Source organism: Mesocricetus auratus, unplaced genomic scaffold (genome assembly GCF_017639785.1).
Source record: "Mesocricetus auratus isolate SY011 unplaced genomic scaffold, BCM_Maur_2.0 Super-Scaffold_100023, whole genome shotgun sequence".
Classification (NCBI taxonomy): Eukaryota; Metazoa; Chordata; class Mammalia; order Rodentia; family Cricetidae; genus Mesocricetus; species Mesocricetus auratus.
The window spans coordinates 22,555,246-22,565,821 of record NW_024429204.1 but is presented as its reverse complement, the minus strand read 5'-3'; the positions used below and the strand labels follow the sequence as shown (position 1 = coordinate 22,565,821).

The window sequence follows — 10,576 nt, the reverse complement described above, 5'->3', positions numbered from 1 at the left end:
GTCTCGTTGTTCCTTGGGTTCGGGTCTCCCTTCCGTGAAAGTATCCCTGCTGGGGTCTTTCAAGACCAATATCCCTCATGAACATTGGTGCAAAAATACTCAATAAAATACTGGCAAATCGGATCCAAGAACACATCAAAACAATCATTCACCACGATCAAGTAGGTTTCATCCCAGGGATGCAGGGATGGTTCAACATACGAAAATCCATCAACGTAATCCACCATATAAACAAGCTGAAAAACAAAAATCAAATGATCATCTCACTAGATGCTGAAAAAGCCTTTGACAAAATCCAACACCCCTTCATGATAAAGGTCTTGGAGAGATCTGGGATAACAGGGACATACTTAAACATAATAAAAGCTATATACAGTAAACCAACAGCCAACATCAAACTAAATGGACAGAAACTCAATGCAATTCCTCTAAAATCAGGAACAAAACAAGGCTGTCCACTCTCTCCATACCTTTTCAACATGGTACTTGAAGTTCTAGCTATTGCCATACGACAACAAAGGGGGATCAAGGGGATACAAATTGGGAAGGAAGAGGTCAAACTTTCACTGTTTGCAGACGATATGATAGTTTACATCAATGACCCAAAGAACTCTACCAGGGAACTCTTACAGCTGATTAACACCTTCAGCAAAGTGGCAGGATACAAGATCATCTCAAGAAAATCAGTAGCCCTACTATATACAGATGATAAAAGGGCTGAAAGAGAAATCAGAGAAACATCACCCTTTACAATTGCCACAAACAACATAAAATACCTTGGGGTAACTCTAACCAAACAAGCGAAAGACCTGTATTGTAAGAACTTTGAATCTTTAAAGAAAGAAATTAAAGAAGCCCTCAGAAAATGGAAAGATCTCCCATGCTCTTGGATAGGTAGGATCAATGTAGTAAAAATGGCAATCCTGCCAAAAGCAATCTACAGATTCAATGCAATCCCCATTAAAATCCCAGCACAATTCTTCACAGACCTTGAAAGAACAATAATCAATTTTGTATGGAAAAACAAAAGACCCAGGATAGCCAAAACAACCCTGTTCAACAAGGCAACGTCCGGAGGCATCACCATCCCTGACCTCAAGCTCTATTATAGAGCTATAGTCCTGAAAACAGCTTGGTATTGGCACAAAAATAGACAGGTAGACCAATGGAATCGAATTGAAAATCCGGGTATTAACCCACACACGTACGAACATCTGATCTTTGACAAAGAAGCTAAAAATATACAATGGAATAAAGACAGCATCTTCAACAAATGGTGCTGGCATAATTGGAGACTGGCATGTAAAAGAATGCGGATCGATCCATGTTTATCGCCATGCACAAAACTTAAGTCCAAATGGATCAAAGACCTCAACATAAATCCAGCCACACTGAACCTCTTAGAAGAGAAAGTGGGTGGTACCCTTGAACGAATTGGTACAGGAGACAGCTTCCTGAACATAACACCAGTAGCACAGACAGTGAGATCAACAATTAATAAATGGGACCTACTGAAACTGAGAAGCTTCTGTAAGGCAAAGGACACAGTCAGCAAGACAAAAAGGCAGCCCACAGAATGGGAAAAATATTCACTAATCCCACATCTGACAGAGGGTTGATCTCCAAAATTTACAAAGAACTCAAGAAGCAAGTCTCCAAAACAGCAAAGGACCCAATTAAAAAGTGGGCTGCAGAACTAAATAGAGAGTTTTCAATAGAGGAGTCTAAAATGGCTGAGAGGCACTTGAGAAAGTGCTCCACATCCTTAGCCATCCGGGAAATGCAAATCAAAACAACTCTGAGATACCATCTCACTCCTGTCAGAATGGCTAAAATCAAAAACACCAATGACAATTTATGCTGGAGAGGATGTGGTGAAAGGGGAACACTGCTCCATTGCTGGTGGGAGTGCCAACTGGTTCAGCCACTTTGGAAATCAGTATGGAGATTCCTCAGAAAAATGGGAATAAACCTACCACATGACCCAGCAACTCCACTCTTAGGCATATATCCAAAAGATGCCCATTCATACAACAAAGATGTCTGTTCCACTATGTTCATAGTAGCTTTATTTGTAATAGCCAGAACTTGGAAGCAACCTAGATGTCCCTCACCCGAAGAGTGGATAGAGAAAATGTGGTACATCTACACAATGGAGTACTATTCAGCAGAAAAAAATAATGGAATCATGAGATTCGCAGGCAAATGGATGACACTAGAAGAAACCATCCTGAGTGAGGTAACCCAGTCACAAAAAGAGAAACATGGCATGTACTCTCTCATATATGGATTTTAGACATAGAACTGGGGAGTGCCAGCCTACAATCCTATGGCCAGAGAGTCTGGGAAACAGAAACTTCATTTAGTGGCCGGTTAAGTACTGAGCTGAACTCAAGAAAGCCAGTAACAGAGAGGGAGGACTGGTGATCAAAGGGATTAAGACTAAGCTGGTTTAAACCCCAGAAACAGCTGACCAGACAAAGGTTAACTCTTGAATCCCAGGCATCAGCCTGGGAATCCAGCATGGGACTGATCAATACCCCCTGAATTTGGGTGTCAATGAGGAGGCCTAGGGAACCTATTGAGCCTTGGGCAGCAGATCAGTACCCATCCCAAGTATACACACGGACTTTGGACTCCCATAGAACAATGTGAGGTGCACTCTCACCCTGAACTCTTGGGGAAGGGTCTAGGCCCTGCCCTATATGAAATGACAGACTATGGACACCCCCATGGAGGGCCTCACCCTCCCTGGGGGAATGAGGGGATAACGGGGGGGGGGGTTGGGGGGATGGCATGGGAGGAGGGGAGGGAATGGGAGCGGGACCTGGAACTGACTTGTGAAGCAACCTCGTTTCTTATCTAAATTTAAACTGGAAAAAAAGAAAGTTATTTGAATGCATGTTAAACATTAATGTAATTTTTGAAAGGTTATATCTGATTTTTTTTTACCAAAATAAATCTGGAGAAAAAAAAAGAATATAGTCAAATAGGGACCTGCTTGGCAAGTCCTGGTTTCCAAGCATTTCCTAGTAGCTGTCCCAGCCAGATGCCAGATACCCTTCAGGTGTGTATCGGATGTCCTTGGAGTCGGGTTACCATCTCGGTGGTAGGTCTTTTTTCACAGCAGATGTGATACACAGTTGTGAACAGTTGAAACTTGTCTTGAAGAATCAGTACGCGATGGCAAAGGTCTCGAGTCCTTGAAGCGTCCGTTCATTCTCACTTCCTTCTCTAGTTTTCCAGCGGTCTTCCCGGTCCCGATGAAGGCCTTGGTCACCTTGTAGCCACTCCCTCCATAGCAGTTAGCGATGAGGTCATCCAAGACACAGCTCTTCAGGAAGGTGGCCGCGGACACCTGGCTCTCGCAAAAGATCCTCGTGAAAGCAATCATTTCTACAAGGCCAAGGCGGATGACAGCAGCCTTACTGTTCTATTTCCATAGTGGAGGCCATCGCAGAAGGTGGTTCCCATGGCAACAATGTTTTTCAGTGCACCACAGTGTTCCACAGCATCAGGATCATTCACCACAGTGATGCAGAAGTTGGGGGGTCTGTAGCAACTCTTTGAAGAGAAGGCCGTTCTGAATGACTTTGCTGCCAGTGGTGGTCTCACAAAACTTCCCGGCAGCTGCCTTGCTGGCTCTATTAGTCCCCATCGGCACACTGACATCCATCCGGGTCTTGTCTTGAATGATGTTGGAGATGAGCATCAACCCTCCTGGACCCTCATGGATGCCCTTGATGTGTGTGATGTACAAAGCTGTCTTGGGCAACCTGCTAGTAATCTCATTACAGATTTTGTGAATGAACTGGTGTGGCATGGTGAACACCAGCAGATCTGCATCCTGCACCCTCTTTGAGATTTGGGACCACAACCACATTTCTCTGACGGCTTGTGCCCTGGAAGATACTTGACGTTTTCATCCCTCCCCTTAACTCTCCTCATACTGCCCCTACCACTGCTGCTTCTTCCTCTCAGTTTCATGGGCCATTTTTTTTTAAGTTCACCAATGTTATGGCAGTTTTCTGTCCCAGCTGGTCCTGCCTCTTCCAGTCCCAAATGAATTCACAGACAGTACATTAGTTGCAAAACTGTTAGCCAATGACTAGGGCTTCTTATTGGCTATCTCTGTCTTAAATATTAACCATTTCTATTAATCTATGTGTTTCCACATGGTCTTATCTTACCAGACAAGGGTCTAGATCTCTTACTCCTTCCTCTGCTACATGGCGACTGCTCAGTGTCTCTGGAGAGAAGAGAGTGATTTCCTGTTTGTCCCTGCTTATATCCTGATTCTGCCCAGCTATATCACCTCTTGTCTGTCCGTAAAGATATCCAGGCTGCTATGGTTAGCTAGTGGCAAGCTCCTTTCTCTAATCCCCAGACAGGCTTTATTTGTGCAAGAAAGATATCACCACGCACCCACCTGCCATTGTGTGCATGGGTCTAGTGTCGTTCACTGGCACATTGGCAAGCCACCAGGGGCCACATTCCTGAAGAAAATTGAGTCTCCCTCCTTCAGTAGCCATTAGATTTTAGAGACACCTAAAGAAGGTTTCCCTTACTTCTGAAAACTTCCTGCAAATATTCATTAAGAATTATCGGTTCACCAAAGGAGCTATGGTTACCTGCTGTGGACCCACAAAAGGCTGGTCCTCTCGGGATTTAGGATGAGGGAAGACCTCATAGATGCCCCTCCTTGAAGAACTATTGGCTACTGAAGGATTCTGGTTGAAGAGGAGTAGTTGTTTTCAGTTGTGTGGCCACTTTTGAGCTCACCAAGCTCTGAAGCATAGGAGAGTTACAAAACCATGGTCACAAAGAGAGCTTTGGTTAAACTCAGTATATGACAAAACAAGAAAGCAACAAATGTGGGGGAGGACTCAGTAGGAAGGAGAAGGGGAGACAGGTGTGGAAAGAGAGATCAATTAGGGTGTGTTTATACAGGTGTGAATAAAAAATAAATGGTTAATTAATTAAAAACTAAGAGTTAGTGGCTCATCCCTCAATCTGAATCAGATCTTTCTTTGTTGTTGTACTTAAAGAATATAACAAAGGGATTTGAGGAAGGAAGGTATGTTGTTGTCCTGTCCATGTGAGTTGGTAGAATCCGGGCCCCTTGCTTATAGCAATATGCCAAGAGCAGTCCTGGGTCCTGGAGCCTACCGATTTTCACACACCACAAGACGGGATAATAATAACAGACTCCATAAAAACCACTAGTTAGAAATTTATAATTTTTATTGTCATGTTAAACTGACAGGGAATATTGGGTAGTGTTTTCACATATGGTACAATGCTGCAAAGTGGTTAGAGCTAATTCATATAAACATCAATTTTGCATAGTTACTCTGTGGCAAGAACACATTCTTGTACTGTCATCACATTTCTTAAGAAGGAAGCATGCCAGCATTAACTGCAGTCATGTTGCTGTAAGATAGGCCTGCTGAGATTGCCTTCTGTCTGACTATAACTACAGATCCTTTGGCTAGCACCTGTCCTCCCTCTTCCCCTCAGCACTATTTGATAATCACCATTCCAGTCTACTTCTTGAGATCAATGTTTTAAGCTTGTGGATAGGGCTTGTCTTTCTGCGCCTACTTTATTTAATTTAACAACAACAACAACAAAAACCCTCCAGGATGCCAGTCTCTGCTGTGAGTGGTTAGGGTTCTCCTGTCTTTGTGTGCCATAATTGCTCAGCCATGCATCCACTAGTAGTCACATAGGTTCTTTGCACATTGGAAACGGTACTGCAATAAACATGGGAATGCAGACGTCTCATTTACACACCTATTTCATTTCCTCTGGACAAACATCTAGAAAGGGATGTCTGAGCCATATGTTAGTTTCATTTTAATTGTTTTGTTTTGTTGTTTCTTCATTTTTCCAAGATAGGGTTTCTCTGTAGCTTTGATGCCTGTCGTGGAACTTGCTCTGTAGACCAGGCTGGCCTCGAACTCACAGAGATCCTCCTGCCTCTGCTTCCCAAGTGCTGGAATTAAATGCATGCACCACTACCACTCAGCTTCCATTTTTAATTGCTAAAAAAGACTTCCACACTGTTAACTACAATGACTGCACCAAGGGGCATCCCAACCAACAGTATGTGAAGGTTTCCTTTTGTCCACAGCCTCAACAACATTTGTTGATTTTACTTTTTTTACAATAGAAATCATAACTGTGGCAAATTAAATTCTCATTGTGGATTTGATTGTCATCCTCATAATGTTCCATGATGTGAGTCATTGTTTCACACATTTGGGGTTTTTTTGTTTTGTTTTGTTTTTTTGTGGGGATTTTTGTTGTCATTTCTAAGCCTTGCTTTGTCCATTTTATGTTGGACTTCCTCTATTCTTGCTAATGAGTTGAATTCAATATTTATTTTAGATATTAATTCCTCTCAAATGTTTGCAAATGTCTTCCCCTATTAGGAAAACTTGCAGAAGACAAAACTTGGACCCTTCTCTCTGACATACACAGAAACTAACAAAAAATGTGGTTCACATGCTTAAATGTAAAACCCTGAAAATGCTATAAGAAAGCATAGTGGAGAAACGTTATGGTATTTGCACAGGTAGTATATCTTATGTAAAACTTCAAAAAGTCAAGGCCACAGAAACAAGTGCAGGCAAATGGTGTTACATGAAATCATAAAAATGCTCAGAAAAGGATGCGACAGAGTAAAGGGAGGCATCCAGAACGGCTCTAAGAATGGAATGAGAATACCAGTCATCAAAGACGGCCATGGAAGCAGCTCCTTTTTAAACTGGGGAGAGGGAGCAGTCTGTGCAATTTCTGACAGCAATTTGACAAGTCAGTGTACCTAGCATGAGAGCATATATCCAGGACACCACTTTAGCCTTCTTCCTTCCTTCCTTCTTTCCTTCCTTCCTTCCTTCCTTCCTTCCTTCCTTCCTTCCATTCTTCTCTCTTCCTTTCTTTCCTTCCTTCCTTCCTTCATTCCTTCCTTCCTTCCTTCCTTATCTTTTCATCATGTTGCTTTGTAGCCCAACCTAGCCTCAAACATATACTCTCTCCATCTCACTGTCCTAAGCACTGAAGGGGTAAGTGTGCATCATGCCTGTCTATTATCCAGTTCATTCTAAAGAAATAGTATCATCTTATGTTCAGAACTGGGTCCTGAGCGGAGATCTCAACCAGTCCTTCCTGATTATCAGAAACTTTTGATTCCTATGCAGAATTAGGAGTCGATTGCAGTCTGTTTTCTCTCTAAAGACATACCTGCCCTCCCTCCATTCCTGTCTACCACATGAACAATCTGAATTCTTAAGCCTTACAGGTAGATGCAGTGGAAGAGGCAGTACCAGTTTGAATAGCGCTGAGCGAGCTTAGGTGTATTTCATTAAAACCACACTGGATGGCATTAGTGCATGCACCATGCAAAGACAAGGACGGCCCAGTAAAGCAGAGTAGAAGGGTCTGCAGTAAGTCTGGCCTCTGAGCCATCTCTCACCTTGACATCCTGCTAAGCATAAAGAAAGCAAACACTAGCCACAACAACCAAGAATAAGCATTCCCGTAAGACATTAAGAAGCCCAAGGCAAGCCGGGTGTTGGTGGCGCACGCCTTTAATCCCAGCACTCGGGAGGCAGAGGCAGGCGGATCTCTGTGAGTTCGAGGCCAGGCTGGACCGACAGCCTCCAAAACAGAGAAACCCTGTCTCATAAAAACCAAAAAAAAAAAAAAAAAAAAAAAAAAGAAGCCCAAGGCAGAGCTCTGTCTCCTAGTCATAGGGGTAAAAGAAGTCTGAGAGAAATTCCATTGGCATTTTTTGAACCTGTAGCTGGTAATAATCAGTTGCAGTTGAATTTTACCTACTGAATTCAGACGGTCCTGGGTTTGCAATGAAAGGTCTGTTTCATGCCTTATGGTTCTGTCTCATTGAGCATACAGTTGGATCTTTGTCATTTTCCCTTAAAGAAGAAATACACAAGTAGGCACAGAATGGAATTTTCTTGTGGCTTTGTCCTGTTTTTTTTCCCTTCACCTTCAATTTGCACTTACAAAATCTGAATTAATTCCAAATTCGAGTACTTTTTGTTTTTACAATCGTATGTTGCAATTTTTAGTTTAGAACTAAAATATGGATGATTATGAGAGAAATTAGGTAATTAGGAGTGTGTTTGGTTCTAGTATTATGAACTGGTTTGATTCCAAAGGTTCATTTGTATGTGGGCTGCCAACCATGGCCCAAGCACTGAACAGATGCTAATTGCTGGGTGGTTTCCAGTTTGAAATGGCATCTGGCATGCCAGCAGCTCTGAACATAGCACTGTCCTTCTGTCCTCTGAAGACACTGAATGGGACAGATGCTCATTTCTCCTGAAAATGACATGAATCTTGGAAGTATTCTTAGTAGTTTGATATATTCCAGTGAAAATGATGGAGATTAGACAAAATATTATCAAGTGTGCCTTAGAGATGGAGGCAGTCGAAGCTTAACTAAATAAAACTAAGCCACTTACAGACAGCACAAACTATTGATTGGACCTGGGCTAGGAGCATTATCCCACCCTGCCACCAGTTGTGGAAGACCGGGAAACAGTATTAGACAAATGATGGGAGGTTATGAGAAATACAGCACAGACCGTTTGCTCCATTTAACGTGCAGTGGAGAGAACCAAGAAAACGTCAGAATTGACTCTAAAAGCACTCTAGTGTAACCTCACCCTAAAGGTAAATATTGCTTGGAATCCTCTCAAAAATATTTGCTAAATATGAGTAAAATATATCAAAGAAAAAGCAGACTGAGAAAAAATGAATGAGAAGAAAACAAGGTTGTGAGAAAGAAAAAACGAGGGAGGGAGAGAGGGAAGAGAGAGAGAGAGACAGACAGACAGACAGACAGACAGACAGACTACAAAATGGCAAATGTGCAAACAGCATTTAAAGCAGAAGTGATAAGAATGTGCAATCCCACTTCAGGAGGGCAGAGGAAACCCAGTGGGGGTGGGGAGCAGAAGATAGAAGAGTTAAGGGGTTGAAGCCCTGGTTTAGCAGTTAGGAGCACGTTCTGCTCTTGCAGAGGATCCAGGTTTGGTTACAGCACCCACACTGGGCAGCACAAGTGCCCGCAACGTCAATTCTGATGCCTTCTTCTGTGTAACTGCTTTGCCTGGAAAGACAAAGAAAACTAGTAAATTTAACAAGCGGTACTGGAGGGTTTGAGAGAGGAGGTTTCCTTATTCAAAGGCCTCAGTACACAGATGGAAAGGGGCCACCAAGCATGATTGACTAGGGAGTCACACATCGATTTACCTGCAGACACATCTGACAAGAACACAAATTTCTTGTATGGAACAGGGGTGGATATTCTACAAATAGGTAGGTAGGAAGAAATGTCTTCATCCTGTGGGAGCAAAAAGTAGCCTAGCTGCCCTTTAGAATATAACACTTCTTTGAGAGTACGCTGATCCACAAGCTATAAGTTAAATGATGCTAAGGAAAATAAGCCATAATTAAAATCTCATTTTCTAAGACTTTAGTAACATTAGATGTGACACCATATGGAAGTAAACACGTAACTCACCTTTACTACACAAAAACTACTTTTCCTGTTTTGATATTATGAAGTTTGCCCATAATTTCAAAATGTCCCTCATGGCTTCTCATGCTGATACACTATAATGTACCTGGCTTAATTAAAATTTCTTTTCTTTCCTCCCCTATCTGTATTTCAAAGGAGACTTAGTTATGTCCTCTTATTGAGTCAATATAATGTTAGCTATCTATGTGCAGAATCTGAAAGAAAATGTCTCTCTTCCAGGTTCCCCAGGGACTCTTTAACCAAGGGTCCCAGTAAATACAGAGACTATTAGCATTTCCTGGGGTTCACTATGTCACTCCCTGTGGCTGTGATCTTTATGAAGATTGTGTGCCAGCTTGCCCAAATGCCATTAGAAAAATACTTTCTTTTTCTTATTATCAAATTCTACAAACTCATTCTTCTTTTGGTTGTTCTTATTTGTTCTGTCTTCCTTTTTAATTGGCAGGTCATACTTTAATTGTACTTACTTAATTTCTCAAAAAAGAGATTGTGGGTTGGGCACTGGTGGTGCACACCTTTAATCGCAGCACTCGGGAGTCAGAGGCAGGTGGATCTCTGTGAGTTTGAGGCCAGCCTGGTCTACAGAGTGAGTCCCAGGACAGCCTCCAAAACAATACAGAGAAACCCTGTCTCGAAAAACCAAGAGAGAGAGGGGGGCAGGAGGAAAGAGAGAGAGAGAGAGAGAGAGAGATTGGATTGCATTGGGGTACTGAGAGAGCCTATAGTCCCAGTGGTTTCCATTATAAACACTCTGGTTTTTCAGGCAAGAGACTACTGTGTGCTAATGTATTCCAGCATGCTGTGTTCAGATAACCTTCACTTGCATCAACACTCTGCATCGAGGGTAAAAATAATTAGTTGCACAGCATATATGCTTAAACGTTTGATAAAGGACCATGAAGGGCAGAGTGAAGCAGATGAGTGTGGGAAGGATTTCTTTTCATGAAACTTAGCAAGGAGAGTAGTTAAGATGTTCATTTCCATGGATAAACAAACAAGCCA

The 10,576-nt window shown here is 42.3% G+C and overlaps 1 pseudogene; it reads right to left on the bottom strand.

Annotated features, from left to right (window-relative positions):
* Window positions 1–2,917: 2,917 nt before the first annotated feature.
* Window positions 2,918–3,948, bottom strand: LOC101834578 (annotated as a pseudogene).
* Between the last annotated feature and the right edge of the window lie 6,628 nt (window positions 3,949–10,576).